The sequence below is a fragment of the Lepisma saccharinum genome, chromosome 13, assembly GCF_977018435.1.
Source record: "Lepisma saccharinum chromosome 13, izLepSacc3.1, whole genome shotgun sequence".
Taxonomy (NCBI): domain Eukaryota; kingdom Metazoa; phylum Arthropoda; class Insecta; order Zygentoma; family Lepismatidae; genus Lepisma; species Lepisma saccharinum.
In genome coordinates, this window is record NC_139241.1 from 38,343,749 (window position 1) to 38,361,052 (window position 17,304).

The 17,304-nt window shown below is 39.6% G+C and overlaps 1 protein-coding gene across 1 annotated transcript in view; it reads left to right on the forward strand.

Annotated features, from left to right (window-relative positions):
- Window positions 1–367: 367 nt before the first annotated feature.
- The window catches only part of LOC145997239 (uncharacterized), a 69,152-nt gene continuing 52,215 nt past the window's right edge, over window positions 368–17,304 (forward strand). Inside the window, exon 1 of the mRNA XM_083134064.1 lies at window positions 368–494. The gene's annotated coding sequence lies outside the window, so the exon portion shown is untranslated. The remainder of the gene's footprint in view (window positions 495–17,304) is intronic.

Consider the following 17,304-nt stretch of genomic DNA (forward strand, 5'->3'; position numbering starts at 1 on the left):
CGAATTTTCATTTGTAATAGGCGAAGAACAGGGTAATTTCAACATGAGAATAAGAACTTGACTCAAAACCACTTTCGCTGTGCACGGCAGACAAAACCGACGTTTGTACTCCCACATTCGTATCATTTCTCGCATCGCAGTTTCACTTATGCTTTTCTTATAATGACAGTACCAGTACAACAGCTCCACATGTAATTGTTAATTGCATAATCCATTCACATCACAGTGGGAGTAAATATTCCGCTCCTGCTGCTTCTGACGTGGTTTCGGATTGATTATAATCTCACTTGACAAGAAGAAGAAGGAGAAGTAGCCAATGAAAAGTACGTAAGTGGGACAGAGGAAGGGGAGACAGATAGGTGGGGGAGCTAAGCACTTCGGGACTGCTCACAGTAGGTATTACCTGATACTTTCACATCTGGCGCAGTGCAAGCTCTTTCCTTGTGGCCGGCTGCATCTGTTTTCTGAGCGCTGGAGCTCGTGGGCTGAATCAGGTGAGTTCTGAAGCTTGTGACTGATCTCACGTAATGTTTAAGTGTATTTTGCTTTGGCCGGAAGCGCAGACAACGAGTTCAAGATCTGTACCATAACAGTGCATGCTCTAACATATCGGCGGAGTTGAAATATTCACAGTAGAAATGCAAGGGTTGTGTCATGTAGACACCAGATTATTTCTATCGCTAGAAGCAGTTTGTATTGAAGGATTATAATTACTTATTTTTTCATGCGTGTACTTACTCTCGCATATTCAAAAGTCAGATAATTTCACTTAAATTTCTTTCTATAAAGATAGATAACTGATGTATTGTTAAGTTGTTGAAGCATAAGCGTCAGAATCGATTACGAGTACGGATATATAGGTTCCCTTTTTATATTTCCTAAATCACGCACCGTATTTCACAAATTTATATTGCCAAATTGAAACACTCTTGACTTCCGTTTCTTAAGTTCCCAAAAACTATAGTCCATTTGCAATAGAAGTAGCGTTATCTGCAGTAACCTTTAGTTACTTTACAATATTACATTTGTTGATGGAAATTTTATAATGTTGAAGAAGAACTAAGTTTGGAAACTCTGTTTCGAATCACGTGTCTTATGTGGATGCTCAGGTGAAATGATTTCAGTGCAATCGTCTTAGGTAAGGAACTGTTGAACAGCCTACTGCATTTTGTCATTTCTAATTGAGCGCGATTACTTTAGTGTTGAGGGCGAATTCCTTCTTTCATTTGGAACGTGATAGTCTAGATAGGAAGAAGTTATTGTCGAGTGAATGGATCTTGTTGAAATAATTCAAGCAAAGCCGATTTCTTGTTACTTTTTGTTTGTTGTAACAAGTAAAGTCCTCTCCTGCGCTTTGCACCGCGCCATGAAGGCGTATAGGGGGTGTGGAGTTAGGGCCCCATACGTTCTTGATCACGGCCGAAGGTGGGGGTTATATGATCAGCACCACACCCTTGGCTGTCTTTACCCCTAAGAATTTCATCCAGGTACCCACTTTGTAAGACGCTGGGTGGGCGCCGGAGCCGCTTGAACCTGTGCGAATAATCCCGGTTCTCCCCTGCCGGGAATCGAACTTGGGTCTCTTGCTAAGTAGTCAGATACCCTAACGACTACAAGCTAACAAGACATATATATAGTGTCTCTCAAAATTAATAGCGCAAACTGACACAGTTGAAAGTACACGATAATAGAAGCAAGAAAGTCTCAGTAAACATGGGTCTGCAAACGAGCCGTTTTAGAGATAATCGCGAATGTGTGATTACAAGCCGTAACTGACTTCATTGCTTGTAAACGTCGTCCTAGTTGGTAAAATGTACTCTTCGTTGCTGTAAGATTCCATTTTCACTACGCAGTACAGCACAACTGACGTGACTCTCACAGTAGGATTAGACTGTGTACTGATTGTACCCATAAAACGTCACCTCTCGGAAATGTCCTGTTTTGTAAACAAAGAGCAAACCTCGGAACGCGCAAGGTGTTTACAAAATGCAATTAGTGACGGCTTCTAACCACACATTCGCACACATTATTAGCATTTTACCAACCAGGACGACGTTTACAAACAATGAAGTCAGTGGCGGCTTGTAACCACACATCCGGAATTATCTCGAAAACGGTTCGTTTCCTTGGTAAATTTATTTTATTACAATTAATGGTCATCAATCCTGTGTAATTTGTTTGCAATAAAGTTTCTATAAGAGAAAACAGTTACTTTACTCCAGTACCAGTAACTGAAACGGAGTTACTTTTTGAAATGAGTAACCGTAACTGTAGCTCATTTCTTTTCGATCCAAGTAACTGTAAATGTGTAACTAGGTTACTTTTAAAAATAATAACTTTCTGAACACTGCTCCACCCAGAGTTTTGAAAGTGTAAAATATCGGCAAAAAGTGGGAATCCCTCTCTGTACCTTGCGGGGGATATTGAGCGGTAAATTCCTGGGACTGTCCAGTAGTAATTACAGGAAGCATGTACCGGTAATTTCAGTAAGCAACCACGATAACAAGCATTGTAGTATTAATATTAGGCGTAGGCTCGAGCCCCACCTGCTCATATAAGGTGGCGCCACTGTAAGAGTGTATAATATGTGAGTAAAAAGATGAGAAAGATATTGATAAGGCAAGAAAAGGAGGGAGAGAGACAACAAGGAAACAAAAATAGAACAAGGAGAGAGAAGGATAGGGTGGCGGAGATGCAGAGATCAGAAAAAAGAAGAAAAGAAGATAGATAGATATAAATCCGGAAAGAAAACTAGGGGATTGAAAAATAAAGAAAATAGAGGGTGACGGAGATACAGAAAAAATAGAGAGAAAGAACGGAAAGAAGAAGAAAGGAAGATGAAAATAAAGAAAGGAAGAAAACAGGAAATGAGAAAAATAGAGTGGCGTAGATGTAGAGAAAATGAGAAACTGGAAAGTAGAAAAGAAAGGAAGTGGGAGAGAAGAGAACATAGAGAGAGAATGAAAAATTATAAACAAATGCTTGATTTGTTAGCGGGAACTAGTAAGAATTATGCCAGCCCTTCTACACACAATACTACCACCACTCTCGAAGCACGCGAAGACAGGAATTTCTAAGATTAGACGTTGTGAATGTGATTTCCCTGTATCCTTCAAAGTGCTGTATATCTTTCTTGTATTTACGTACTGCTTTTGAAGACATGAACAAAGAGGTACATTGCCGAAAAATTACAATACAAAGAAGTGATTGCAGAGGATGACTTTTGCAAAACCTATGCGCAAGGACAATCTTACAAAAAGGTGCCGACATGCCTTGTTCTGGAGGAAGTCTAGACTTATCCTCTCCTCCAAGTATTTCTAAGCCAATCTCTTCTCTGCTAAGATTCTAGGAAATTCCCACCGTTTCAAATATGGAAGCTAAGGTCAATTATCTTCAACAAAAGAACACGACCCTCTTCCAAGAACCACTTATTCTCGAAGTCTACTCTCATAAATTATGAGAGGCTGGTTAACATTCCGTACCGTGCACTTGCTGTTAATGAGCATTCTGTAAGGTCTTGTACTGTGAACTTTTGGAATTGTAATGACCTGAATAGATATTTGTTCTGTATCCCCTCCCCCTCTTTTGATGATTCATCGAAAAGGGAAACACATAACCAAACTAAGATCACAATACACTTCTTAAGTTATTATGTAGGGCTAGGATTTTGATGCAAATGCATATTTTTTTTTTGGCAAGGCAGAAATATTGCATAAGTGGATAGGAACGTGTTTCACACGTAAGTGAATAAATTGGAATGCCTTTGTTAGGGCATTTGTTTTTCATTTTTTGACCCTTTTTGGAGTAAAGGTAATTTTTTTACACTTTTTAAACCGTTTAATTCATTTTTCGGCCTTTTGAAAGTCATATTATGCATTTTTGTAAATTTTGGTGAAAATGGGACATTTTACATGGAAATGTAACCCGTTGAAGGACAGACGTTCCCGAATCTCGTCTTATTGCCTTCAGCGCAGTTCTGAACAACTGTGTTTGAAGAAACAAAGACATTACGTGCAGTAGATTTGATACAAGCTGTTGTGTAACAATTCAGCTCAAACAATGTGATTTCCCCCTCTATTGTCACCAGACGGATTATTGTTAAAAACCTAGGGGTACAAAATTTTATGCTCTGTATCGGACATTTTGTCAATGTCAGGGAAGCAATTTGCTCTCCAAGGAATTGAAAGTGACTTAACAGAAAGTGATATTGTTCATTTCAAGTACGCTCCTCTTGTGTCGGTGGAATTCGAGAAAAGTTTTTCCATGTACACCCATCGGCGAAAGAAACAGTAGGCGAAATGTCCACCACCATTTTACTTCGGTCTGTATTACACAATGTGATGATAATGAATTAAAGTAATGACGTCAATTAGCAGAGAAGAATGCCTGCTTCGAACCAACATAGTTTCATTACTTAAAACAACACAGGATGTAGAATAAAAAGTAAATAAAATAGCAGTGGACAATTTGCCTACCATTATCTTTGCCGTTGACTGTACAAGGAAGGTTCTCTTGTCCGACAACCAACAATCATTCACTTTTGAAAATTTGCATATGATTTACGTTGTGTACTGCAACTCAATACTTAAAGTAAAATTATGACAAAAAGTGAACTTTCTTACTTGTACTACTATACGCAATGAACATGTGATAGATACTGTAACGTCGATTTGTAATTTGAATTTCTCTTGGTAATTTATAAATTTGTTTTACAAATCTTTCAGAATTTTTAGGTCATTTTTCTAAATTTATAGGGCATTTTCTTGCATGCATTAGGTCATAAATGCATTTTTCAAAGGTCATTTTGGCAATTTTAAGGTCATCAAAATCCTAGCCCTATTTATATGCATTACTAAAGATTCAGTGTGGCAGGAAGTTCAAAGTATCTTTGAGCCAATTTGAAGCTGAGTAGTGACGTCAGTATAGAACATGATTGCGAACGAGGAATTTTCAGATGGTTTCTCTATTATTTTTTTTTGCCTCCCTTCCTCTGTTTGTCCATGTATTTCCTGCTCTCTTTCGTTTTCTAATACTCCGTCTATATGTTTCACTCAATGTTTCTCCCTTTACTTACCCATATTCCCTCAATTTATTATCCTCTCTCCGTTTATTTCACTTTATTACTTCATTCTCTCTTCTTCTTTTCTAGTTTTCCCTCTACTCCATCATTTCTCAACATATGGGATGCGACCAGTGATGTGCCGTAGACTATAAGTTTACGTCTACTTGAGTTGTCTACATGTAATCTACGCGTAGATTACATTGGGTTGTAGTTTACAAAGACTACGTAGACAATCTAAAGTGCATTAAAATTAATTTTCAAGGGTTTAATGAAAACAATGTGACATTTTCAACTATATTGGTTCCTAACGAACTGAAAAGAATCCTATTTACAACAAAATTTCTCTTCTCTTCTATTATCAACTATGGAAGAAGATAAATAGTATGCAAAAGAAACAACAGATGGCAGTCATGCGGCAAAATTAGTCTTTTTTTCCATAAAACACTAGAATATTTCCTATGTTAGTTTTTCCTAGATGAGAAATTGTTCGAATTTGGAAGAAAGAGTATGAAAAGTTCTCCTCGCACATCAGCAACTGATACGTAGTATAATTTTCTTTTAATTTCACGGCGTCCTTTGCTAGGTTAACACCTTTCGCCATGTTGTTTACATAGATTACATCATCTACGTGTATAAAATAGTCTACGTGTAGAACGTAGACTATCGTTGTTTACGCGTAGACGCACATCACTGGATGCGACCCAATGCTGGGTCCCAAGGTGCGTTCGGTGGCTCGCGAAGTCCGGTTCGGAAATTAATTTGCTGTGACGTAAAACCTTTAGCATTTAAATTACTAAATTTCGAAGTCTTTTAAATTTCATATTTGCTTTTCTAGAATGATGTACGTGTAATGTCTTTTTAAGTAAGCGTAAACGAAGGCTTCTTAAAGTACTCGATGTTAGACATCGGTAAAATATGGTTATGAACTGGGTGCACACCCTTACAAGTAATTCTTCGGGCGCCCATGCTTATGGTTCCCATGAAGTGTAATGTGCTTCAAAGTGAGTCCCGGATTGATAAAGGTTCCGAACCACTGCTCTACTCTCCTTTTACTCTGTGTGTATGTGTAATGGCGCACGCCAGGGGGGATACAGCCCCTCCCGAAATATTGAGAAATCAAACTTTTCAAATGGCAGCAATTCAGAACTCGGCGAAAATGAAAGTGGTAAATTCAACCCCTTCCTAAAATGACTCCCGATATTACCGTTTGTGATCTTGAACAACGTTTAAAGGATGTAGTTACGAAATATTTTATTGTGTATCCCCCCGTTTTCCTAGAACGTAGGTAATATCCACCGTTTGAATTCCAGCCCCTTCCGAAAAACAAATCCTGCGTACTCTAGTGGTTCCACTTATTTGATCTTTTGTTGCCTTTCTTTTTCAATCTGTCCCTATTATTTCGTCACTCTCTTAACGTTATTCTACTTCCTTGCACTTAGTCCCGTTGTTTTCGTCCTTACCCGCTCTCTTAATTCTGTCATTACTTCATATGTTCTCCCATTTTTTTTTCTCTGTCCCGTTTCTCGTCTCTAAAACTCTAAAAGTTAAGTAGTCTCTCTGACCAAAATCGTAAAGTGGTTGACTTTCGATCTCCGTACGGAAGCCACGTCCTGGGCATTGGTGTTCTTTGTGAGTGTATCTAGACAAATTAAGATTTGGGTTGTGTTCCTTTTGTGAAATCGACACCAACTAACAAGTGATTTTCCTACATTCAACCACCTACAAACATGAAAATACATATAAAACAAAAGTGCTCAAAAGATGGCGCTGTATGTATCAGACATCCAGAAATGGTTCTGTTTGGTGGAGATCTATTTAAACGGAATATCAAATGCTCTTGTATTTCAAATTTAATAGGAACGTATAAATATAATACAGCGTAGGAGAATTTGTGGGGAAATTGCTAGTTTTATTTAATCATCATCCAACTTCTTTGTTGAGATTAATGAAAAATTGGCAGAATAGTGGAGGCTCGATAATGGAATGCAAGTAATGTGTCCCTTTAATGTGTGATTTCGTTTTCATTTATACTAATTCTATGTTAGATTAATCATGCACAAACAATCTTCAGCCGCAAAACTTTTAGTTGCAAGGAATATAAATCACTGTTTCTCATTGAATGCGTGGAGTTTATGATTCGACTAAAAAATTGCAAGCCCCTCGTAAGCATTCACATTTTCCTTGCGATTGCGTTCTGTCTCGTGTTAGGACGACTTCAAACCGAAGCAACACGGGCAACTCCAGTCTAAAACAAAACATTCACCACGTATGCGCGAACAACGGACCGAGGCGATCCGATTGAGAAAACGGCTGACTTCCTTCGACGCATGCAGCTAGTCGTGTCGCTTTGTTACGAAAGTTTGCCTTTAAGTCTGATTGTTGGTTTGCAAGAAACACGTGTCGCTTCTGTCTGAAAGCTCCATGAGGCAGATTTGACACCGAAGCGACATGCGACAGATGTCGCTTGGGAACGAACGGGAACGTTTGACACAGTAACGGCACGACAAGCCACACAAGTTTGCGGTTGATTGACGAAATCCTCAAGCAACGCATGTCACTGCTTCGCTGTGAAATCTCCCTTGCGAAGCTTCCAGGCCGAAGCGATGAGCGGTAAGAAAGCATTCACCGCGCATGCGTGAAGAACAGATTGAGGTGAAACGATGCACGCTAAACGCTGGTAAATTAACGTCACTTCCGGCGCTGTCGCCATAGCAACGGAAGACCTGGCTTAATACAACGCGCTTCCCGTACTTTCCCCATGCAGTTAGTATGGAAACGAATCGCGAGGGATACGTTTTGTTGTAAGTGACAGCGTTTATCAAAGAAAATGGTAATATGTATCTTACACCATTCGAAGGATTAGATTCAGAAGAATACGTAGATAAAATACAGGTTGCTTACAGGCGACAAGTTAAAGAAGAAATGGAGAAACAAATCAGGCATTTTCCTAGAAAGTGACCGACAAACAATTGACCGGAACTTACGATTTCGTCGGTTTAGCTACCATAGGCTTGCTGGCGAGTAAAGGAATGTGAAGTCACATGGTTCTTTGTCTGCGATCAGATATGTATTTCTGCTTTGTGTGCGATTGCAAACGTTAAACACATTTCCTGCCTTCTACAGCACTGGGCATTAAAATATAATACGCACAATGCATTTATTCGCTTAGGAGAATATATGTGTGTAGGGCTATATTCGTTCACCATAGTCAATGGATATCCCCAGAAATGTTTGTAGGGGTGGTTAGGCCATTGACAAATTATTACTATTATTATTATGTCCTTCGCAAGACTTTTCTACTCGATCCACCAGATAAGTTAATAACTAGCACAAGTGTTTTTAATTTTTTTTCCCCACATTTCATGTAGTTGGTGTACTGAAATGATACATAGTTATTCTAGATTGCTACTAAATTTTACCCACAAAAGTTAGGCTAAATTTTAGTCCTAAAGTTTGTGTGACCTCTCATATAAAACTCTAATTTTTGGAAACTGTGAAACCATTCATTCCTTGAATTAAATTGTAGAATGAGAAAAAATAACCAGGTTTCTGTATTATTCCAACCCAATGCAAACTCTTATTAACAATAACCTTTCTGCTTTATTTTTCCTTACTTGAAATGAACTATGACAATTTCCATGGATGTCCAAGAACCGATTCGACTCCCCTTCCCGACGCCCATAATTCATGCTAATATCATTTTTTTAGTCTAGCAATTTCGTTCGCTCTATTTATTTATTTGTTTACCAGAGAATTCCAAATACAGCGTTGACCATTTTACATTGGAATTTAAATACAATGGAAATAACAGCAAAATCAACAATGGAAGTAACAATAAAGAATAATAACATAAAGTAATATATATATATATATATATATATATGAGATAAAGTTAATTATATGCTGTGAATACTAAATAAAAGTTATCAGTACTGCTGATATTTTTGTTTAGAGGATTTCAATAATTTCTCTCATGAAATATTAATTGCAGAGTTACATAAAATCGTCCACTTGTTAGTTAATTCGGATCGACCTGAAGATGTTTTTTGCTTGGCAGACCATTATTAATTACAACAAATTGTTTTCATTCGAATGTATTTTGCATTGAAGAGCGTGATAAATTGGAATAAGAACGACAAAATAGTTACGAATAGAGGAAACGGCACATATTTTGTTCAACACTTTTGTCCTCGTGATTACCTCGTAACAAAGGAATACAGACCACATTTGTTAAATATCATTTTATCTGGATCCCGTAAACATCTCTTCGCTCGCACACAAAGTTATTATTAAGAAAACTGCTATAGACATTTCGAAAAAGTGCTTGTTGCAACATGTGCGACATATTCTGAGTAGCAATTTGCTTATTATCATATTATTTTTCTTTCATGCTTTGTTGCACCCTTCTTTCGATGGCACCTTCTTATCTTACGTATCTAAAGCTCCGCAAATGTTTTTCCTTATGTGCTAACTCACCCGTCTTCATTGTTTTCGGCTCATCTTTAAAAACTGCACCAACGCAGAATAACGTTTCTCTATGCTGGCGTCTTAGCAACCACCATATCAACCGGTTGTATACAGCCAACATGGCCGTACCCAAGCGCGGGACTAGCAGACGACTTTACTAGCGTATTGAGTAAACAATCCAATCTGAGTGACACGTGCAGCTTGTCGTGTCGCTTCTGTTCAGAAGTTTGTATATATTACTGAGTGTTCGCTTCCAAGCGACAATTGTCGCCTGTCGTGTGTGGCTTCCGTCTGAAAGAGCCCGTAACCATGGCAAAGCTCGCACCTACGATATTTAATCTCAAGCGTGGAACGAAAAAATATTGGGAATTCCCGTACTCACACACACGCTCTATAACATATCATTGCAAATTAATTAATAAGCATAAACTTGATTATTAACTTATACGCCAAACATTTAAAATTATATGCAAATGTAAGTCAGTAGAAATAGGCATGCACAAAATTTGATTAGTAGCATACTGATTTGGTAATTGGAGAGAACAAGGATTTTGGCAAGAAACGCTATATGTAGTTATTGTTACTCCTAACTACAGCGCCTTGAATAACGTAGTGTGGAAAACGACCCAAGAAACTGGTTCCCCGAGACGATGACAAGTAGATGGCAGTGTGATCGACCCAGGTGCTAATTTTGTTATGAAAGTAATGCGGCTTAGTTAGTTTTTGGAATATATTGTGCAGATTTGTTTCTCTAGAAAGGCGGTAAGTGAATTGATGGAAACAGTTATATTTGTGGAGTGATTTGCAGTCACGAAATGGCATTAATTTGGAAAGAAAAGTAAAATAAAATAAATAAATAAATAGCATGAGTAACACAAGAAGAAACATCGCAATGTGATTCCGGACGTCAGGTCTTGGACTGTGTATTAGAGTTTATTTTTCTATGTTATTAGAATATAATAGTATCCTGAGAGATATTTCATACCGAGGCGACAAACCACAAATGTCGCTTGAAAGCGAGCAGTCGGAAATCAATGCAGCCTTTCGAACTGTAGGGACAAAAGCTCTGACTGCACCGTTTCCTCAAGGAGATTTTACACCAAAGCGACACGCGACAAACGATACGAGGATTTCACACCAAAGCGACACGGGTCATTCGGTCCAAGGCAACTTTCATACCGAAGTGACACATGTTGCTTGGAAACCAGCCAATCAAGAGCAACATTTTACATCGTAGCGGCATGACGGGAAGGACAGGCCAGCGTTCGGTTGGTGAAATCCTCAAGCGATAAGTGTCGCGTGCCCCTTGTCGCTTTGGTGCGCAATCTCACTAAAGCAAGACACTGATTGCATCGCGTATTCGCGAACAACAAACCACAAAACATGTTGCAAGCTATTGAGGAAATGGCCCAGTTTGAGCGACGCAGAAGCGACACGTGTGGCTTATCGTGTCTCTTATATCTGTTGTTGTAATGTGCGGTTTATCGTGTCTCTTATATCTGTTGTTGTAATGTGCGGTTTATCGTGTCGCCTATCTGTTGTTCACAAGCAACGCTTGCTAATAGACTGAAGGCACCATGTCGCCTGTCACTTAGTTGGGAACTCCCCCTGTAGCGTGTCGCTTCGGTCTCAGCCCTTCCTTTAAGACCCTTTCCGAAGGAAGTAACAAGTAGCACTCGAATACGCCATATGGACGTGTCGTTTGCTGTTTGGACCCTCATGTGCAATGAATGCTATTTTACAGTCTGGAAGTGTGTGTCACTAGTGTGACAGTGTGAACATCCCGTGTCGCTTGTCCCATTGGTTAGAAAGTTGCCTTACACTCATGTCGATGGCACTAAGAAAGTTTTGTGGGGTTCCCCTTGTCGTTTCATGCAATCATCATTATCATCATCGCCGCGATTAGTTTAAAGCGGAAGAAAAGAGACAGTAAATATCAAAAATACAAATGCTTCAGTGTGTATATCTTTAAAAGAAATGATGATGATGATAATAATAATGAACCTAATTCATACACAAAAATTTAGTTGCCAAGAGCATTCCACGCGTATTTTTTCTCCCGTATTATTAACGAAAGTATGATGATAACAGGACGTGGTCGACTGTCTAGAATGTTCGTTAATATCTTCGGGACCACTGTACCAAATATCATAGCAATTATCACATTCATAGAAATGCTTCATGTAAAAGAATCAGACGTCGCAGCGAAAACTCCATTTACTTCCATTATAAGCAGACGAATACCAAGCACCGGGTTCAACACCAGCGCCTCTAGCGGATCATTTTCGAGTGGAACCAGCCAGAGAGCGCAGAACCATGCCGTTTTCCACACTACGTTATTCTAGGCGCTGTACTCCTAACGAATAATGTGTAAAACAATTGTAAGGTTCATATTGATTGTAGCCTAAGGTTCATATTGGCTCTGTAGCTACTCCGCCCTATCTGTTTACATAACGTGATAAGTTGAACCAGTAATTAATCATTTAACTATTTATTGTTAGTGCAAACTCAAAAAAAATAATTTCTGACCTATTTGTTCGGAAAGTTAGGTTACAATTCCCGTTACAATTGAATAAGTATGGCCTCCACGATGGTGTAGTGACAACACTGTCGCCTTGTAATCAGGTGTCATTTGTTCGATACCTGCGAAGGCGCATCGTACAGTGGTTTGGATCCCGCTTTGACGTATGGGTTCAGTCTCGATTAGCCTAACTGTTCTTAATGTTGAATTAAAGAGAAATTCCTCTTCTGCCGAGAATTATTGTGCGAAGATAATACCTAGGTAGATTGATTTGATCGATGGATTTATTTGCTTTATTTTACTTCGCTTTTTGTGCCACTTTTGGCTAATTGCGAAGATGGGGATGAGTGGATGAAATTGATGAATGGACACTCACAAATATCCTTGCCCAGGCCAGGATTCGAACCCGGGACCCCTGGCGTCGTAGCGCGAACCACTTCTCCATGGGGCAGGTCCTCGAAGATAATAGAAGTAGTGGATATAATCTACAATGAAATATATTTTCAATATATTATTACTTATTATTAGGGCTGAGCCGATACCACTTTCAACCAATACCCACCGACAACGATACCGATATTCTTTTTTTGGAACTTGTAGTTCCCTATACTGTTTTGCAATTTTCGAAATATTCAAGGCTGGTCTATTTCTTTTGTTCATGACTGTACTGCAGTGAACACTCACAGAATTATATACCCTGTCCCAGCTAACTGTAGATCAGGGCCGCACATATCGGCAGAGCGGGAGGAAGAAAATCGAGTAGTGAAAGCGGAGTGTTGCCAACCGTACAGTTCTGACCGTACATGTATGGAAATTTCATTTCATGTACGGACGTACGCTCCAGACCTTAGTCCGTACGCTAAATGCACGTCTTGTCAAAATTTGCTCTTGCAGTTTTATCCCTAATATTTCCCTAAGAAATTCTTTAAACAATCGTACGGACCTGGAGATAAGAATACGGTCCGTTTGCCATGTACTCTCTGTAAGCAACGCTTACAGAGAGAAGGAGGAAATCGGGTAACTCCCGCCGCTCATTACACAATCCCGTTGCTCTCACTGTTCATTGGTGGAGCCGTCTCGCGTCACTACTTGCGCAGAGACTTGTTTTCGTTCGCCTGGTCTACAGTTAGCTGGTACGGAGTTTAGGATAAAATTTCCGTTGTCTGCGTATGAAATCAAATGGTGCAACGTCCATTACAATGGGCAGCACCGACACACGTGGGAACGGCTTGTAGAATTTCCATGCCAGAAGTCTCCAGAGAAGTATATTGCCGTTCCAGCGTCTCCAAATCCGCCCTCGTGCCGTTCCAGGTATCTTCGAGTACTTCCGTCCCTCACACGGTGCTTCTTGTCCAAGTCCCTGATAGAGAATTGATTTCGTGATAATAGTGATAATATAAGCAAGAATAAGAATATTATAAATTTACGTATATCATTGGGGAAATCATTTTACTCGAAACACCATGCAAGCATCTTGCACAAATATTTTTTTCTTTCCTTGAAGATGCAAATTATCAACTTGGTTATACTAATATTTACCCATCTCAATCAAGAAATATGCTTCAAAGTCAGGTGAAATTGTAACCATGAACTTTGTGTGGTTTCACCTCTTATATAAAATGCAATAGACCTATTTGGAATTTTAAGGAACCTCTTGGAAAAATTATTCTATTTGAATTGGAAAAGAAATTTCATTTCTACGAGTGATATCGTTTTTTCGTCTCCCTGCCTTTCCCTAATCGCAATTGTCATACATGCAGCCAAGGATAAAATATATATAATTATCATTTTCCAAGCGTACTTGGATTTGTTGGAGGAGGAGTGTTGGTGTGGCATCTCTAACTCCCTGTTAATTTACATCCCGTCTGCATGGACGTTCGCAGGATTTTATTCAGGGAGTGGCAAGCAGGGTTATTTTTTTCAGGGGGCAAACGATGCATGCCCCCTCATAGTATGCGCCCTAAAAAAACACTTCTTCAGATTGAAGAAACACCCTTCCAATAATTAACATAAATTACGGTGACTGAAATTAAATATATAAGATTATGGTAACGTCCCCTTCCAGACGCCCATGCCCGTCTGCAGTGGTGTATCTTTCGTGTTACCTCGTTTACCGTTGTTGAACCAACTATTGCATATATTTTTCAACATTTAACTATAATATACATAAGTAATTTAATGCTAATTATATATTATACAAACTTTTAAAACAAACTTCTCGTAGATTTTCCCGTGGCGGAGTGGTTAGCACATCGCGCTACGACGCCAGGGCTTCCGAGTGCGAATCCCGGCCTGGACATGAATGTTTGTGAGTGCCCATTCATCAATTTCATCACATCATCACTCATCCCCATCTTCACAAATTAGCCAAAAGTAGCACAAAATGCGAAGTAAAATAAAGAAAATCAATGAATCAGAAAACTAGAATTTCAGTAAATTACAGTAAAATTTCAGTAAATTAAAGTTAATCCGGACCCCGATAAGCCGGACTTCGCTTAATCCGGACAGGCAAAAGCCCCCCCCCCCAAAAAAAAAGAAGCAGAGCAAGGTTTTAAATGTGGTTAGAAGTCAACAAGAGAATTTCCAAAAGAAAAGGCAGTCAATCACTGATGAAATTCTGTTTCCCGTAGACTTTGTAGTGTACTGTATAGTGTATTTAGTTGACCGGTTTAAATACACCATAATAAATGTTTTTTTTTTTTTGCTATAAACGGAGTTTTAATGCACTTTCAACTGTTCTTTTAGGTTATTTCAGTTAATCCGGATTCCCGTGAACTTGTCCCCCCACATTAGTACGGATTAACGAGGTTTTACTGTTCCTAAAGTACTTAAAAGACTGGTTTACGTACGCCACTGATCCTCCATTGCATCGTTCTGACAACCGGGTTTCCTCCCCGATTGTACGAGGAAAGGGCGAGGGAGCGGAAGAGAGTGGCTATTTATAAACACGGGCCCTGCGGGTTCAGTTCCACCCCTGCAAACAGCGTTTAAGGTTTAGCTAAACATTTGAAGTTGTATGAATTCTTTTTTTGTTTTACGTGCATGCCTGCATTGGTGTTTTATTTCTATTAGATCTAATTAACCTACATGGGACGTACATAATATACACAATAAATAAGACTTGTTGCGGTACACAGGTCAAATTTTCAGGAGATCCCTCTGAGCGTCTGAAATCGTAATTGAAAACGTTGATCAAATCACTTTCACTTGTTGACATTGGCCCTGATATAACCAGTCCAGTAACTTTTGGGGCAAACTCCTACGCAGTTCTCAATTCGTGCAACACTGACAGTCCTGCAACCGTGGACATGATTCAATAGAAGGAAGAGCTTTTATCCAGACACTTTCACTGCGGTCCGCGCTCCCCTACAGCTGACTGCCACTTTCTTCGCTCCAACGAGGTCAATAGCTTCACTTCCTTTCATCCTGAGGTAGGAAGGAAGGAAAGATCCCGAACGAAAGAGAAAGGATGCCCTTGGGAGGAATTGCTTCGGTAAGAGGCACAGGGTGCATATTTCCTGCGCGCACATGGCTTTTCTTGCTTGCTTGATTGCTATATTTTTAAGGCCGAACCACGTGGAACTGTATTTCCAGTAGGAATGCCTTAGTTGGGGCTGGACTGGCTGCCACACTGGTTTCGGCCACTAAAATTCCGATATTCCAAGGAACCAACTTCAAATTCTATTTTTGTCTTTTCTGTCGAAAGTCAGTGAGGGTCATATGAACCATTGAACCAATCGGGCTCGTCCAGTTTCCGTGGTAAGGGGGAATTCTTAGTTTTCCTAACTGAGGCACACACAACAGGGGCCAAGGAGCGGCTAAGCCTAATGGTGGCAAGCAAGCACATGGGCCTCCGATTCTCTGCCTCTCCCTGAACTGCGAGCGAAGGGGACGCATAGTATACTGTATGCCGTAGGTCCACCCCCACCCATCCTCAATTTGCGATTCCAATTTTCCGATATACCATCTGGTGATTTTTTTGGAAACTACTATATGTAGGACACTCTGCTTTGTGCATGTCATTCAAAGCGCAGGGGAAGGTGCGGAAGAGTAACGTCCAATGTTCAGGTTTTTGTTCTATAGGTGTGATTCACCTACGTCACAAATTGTCGCATTGTGGGATCGAGCAGCCATGATTGAGGCCAACTCTTGTAAACATATGGAATTCAAGCGGGCAAGTGGGCGGGAGATTTCAACCTTCTTGATGATGGTACTGTGGAGTTTTTGGTTGCTTAAACACGTTTATCCTCGAATTTACCGAGAAAGAACAGAAGGTGCCCTACAGGGCACAGGACTCGATAATTGTTGATGAGAGAATACCACCGCGTCGTCTGCTTGGCGAAAGTAAATCGTGCCAACATTAATAAGCAAGGCGAACATTACAGAGTATGCAGTGAAAATTTCCTCTCAGGTAAGTTCATATCCCACCTTTGTCTGTGACTTTTAGTACATATGGATCGAACTGGTGTGCTTAATCATACTTGCAATAGTGTTTCATTGTTTTTTGGTAGAAAGGTGCTGATACTTCCGACAAGTTTGACGATAAAAATGACAATCTTCAAAGTTTAATTCATCTTTATAATTGTACGTTTGTGCTTGGTTATGTATTATATTTCGTTCGTTAACACGAACTGTTATTTATTGTTATTCGATCCATGAGAAAAGGTGCCACTAACAGGCTTTGCGTACTGTCAGAAAAAAACCCACTGCTATTATCCCAAATAGATTGATTGGTTTAGTTTATTTTACTTCGCTTTTATGCCAGTTTTGGATAATCGTGAAGACGAGGCTGATATGTTGAAACTGATAAAGCGAAATTCACAAAGAACACCCATGCTCAGGCTGGGATTCGAACTCGGGTCCCCTGGCATCGTAGCGCGCTGTGTTAACCACTCTGCCACGGAGGCCGGTATATCCGAAATTGTTAAAGCAAGGAGTGAAATTACTGTTTTCCAGCACCTCAACATTTTACATTACAGCGTTTCAACAAACCTTAAAAGGAAACAGACGAGATAATGGCGGAGCCTTGGAATTTACAGTTAATCTTTACTGGATGTAAATGTTTCAAGCAGAATCCTAACCAGTAATAAATACGAAAACAAATTGATTCCAAGTAGCTGGGTCAAGAAAATAAACACGTGAACTACAGTTGGGCAAAGGTTTAGGCCCCTTTTCATTTCGTTATTGTTCAGTTCATATGGATTCACACCGCAAAACTTAGCTCTTTTTCCATATCTTTTCTGTCGATTGCGCA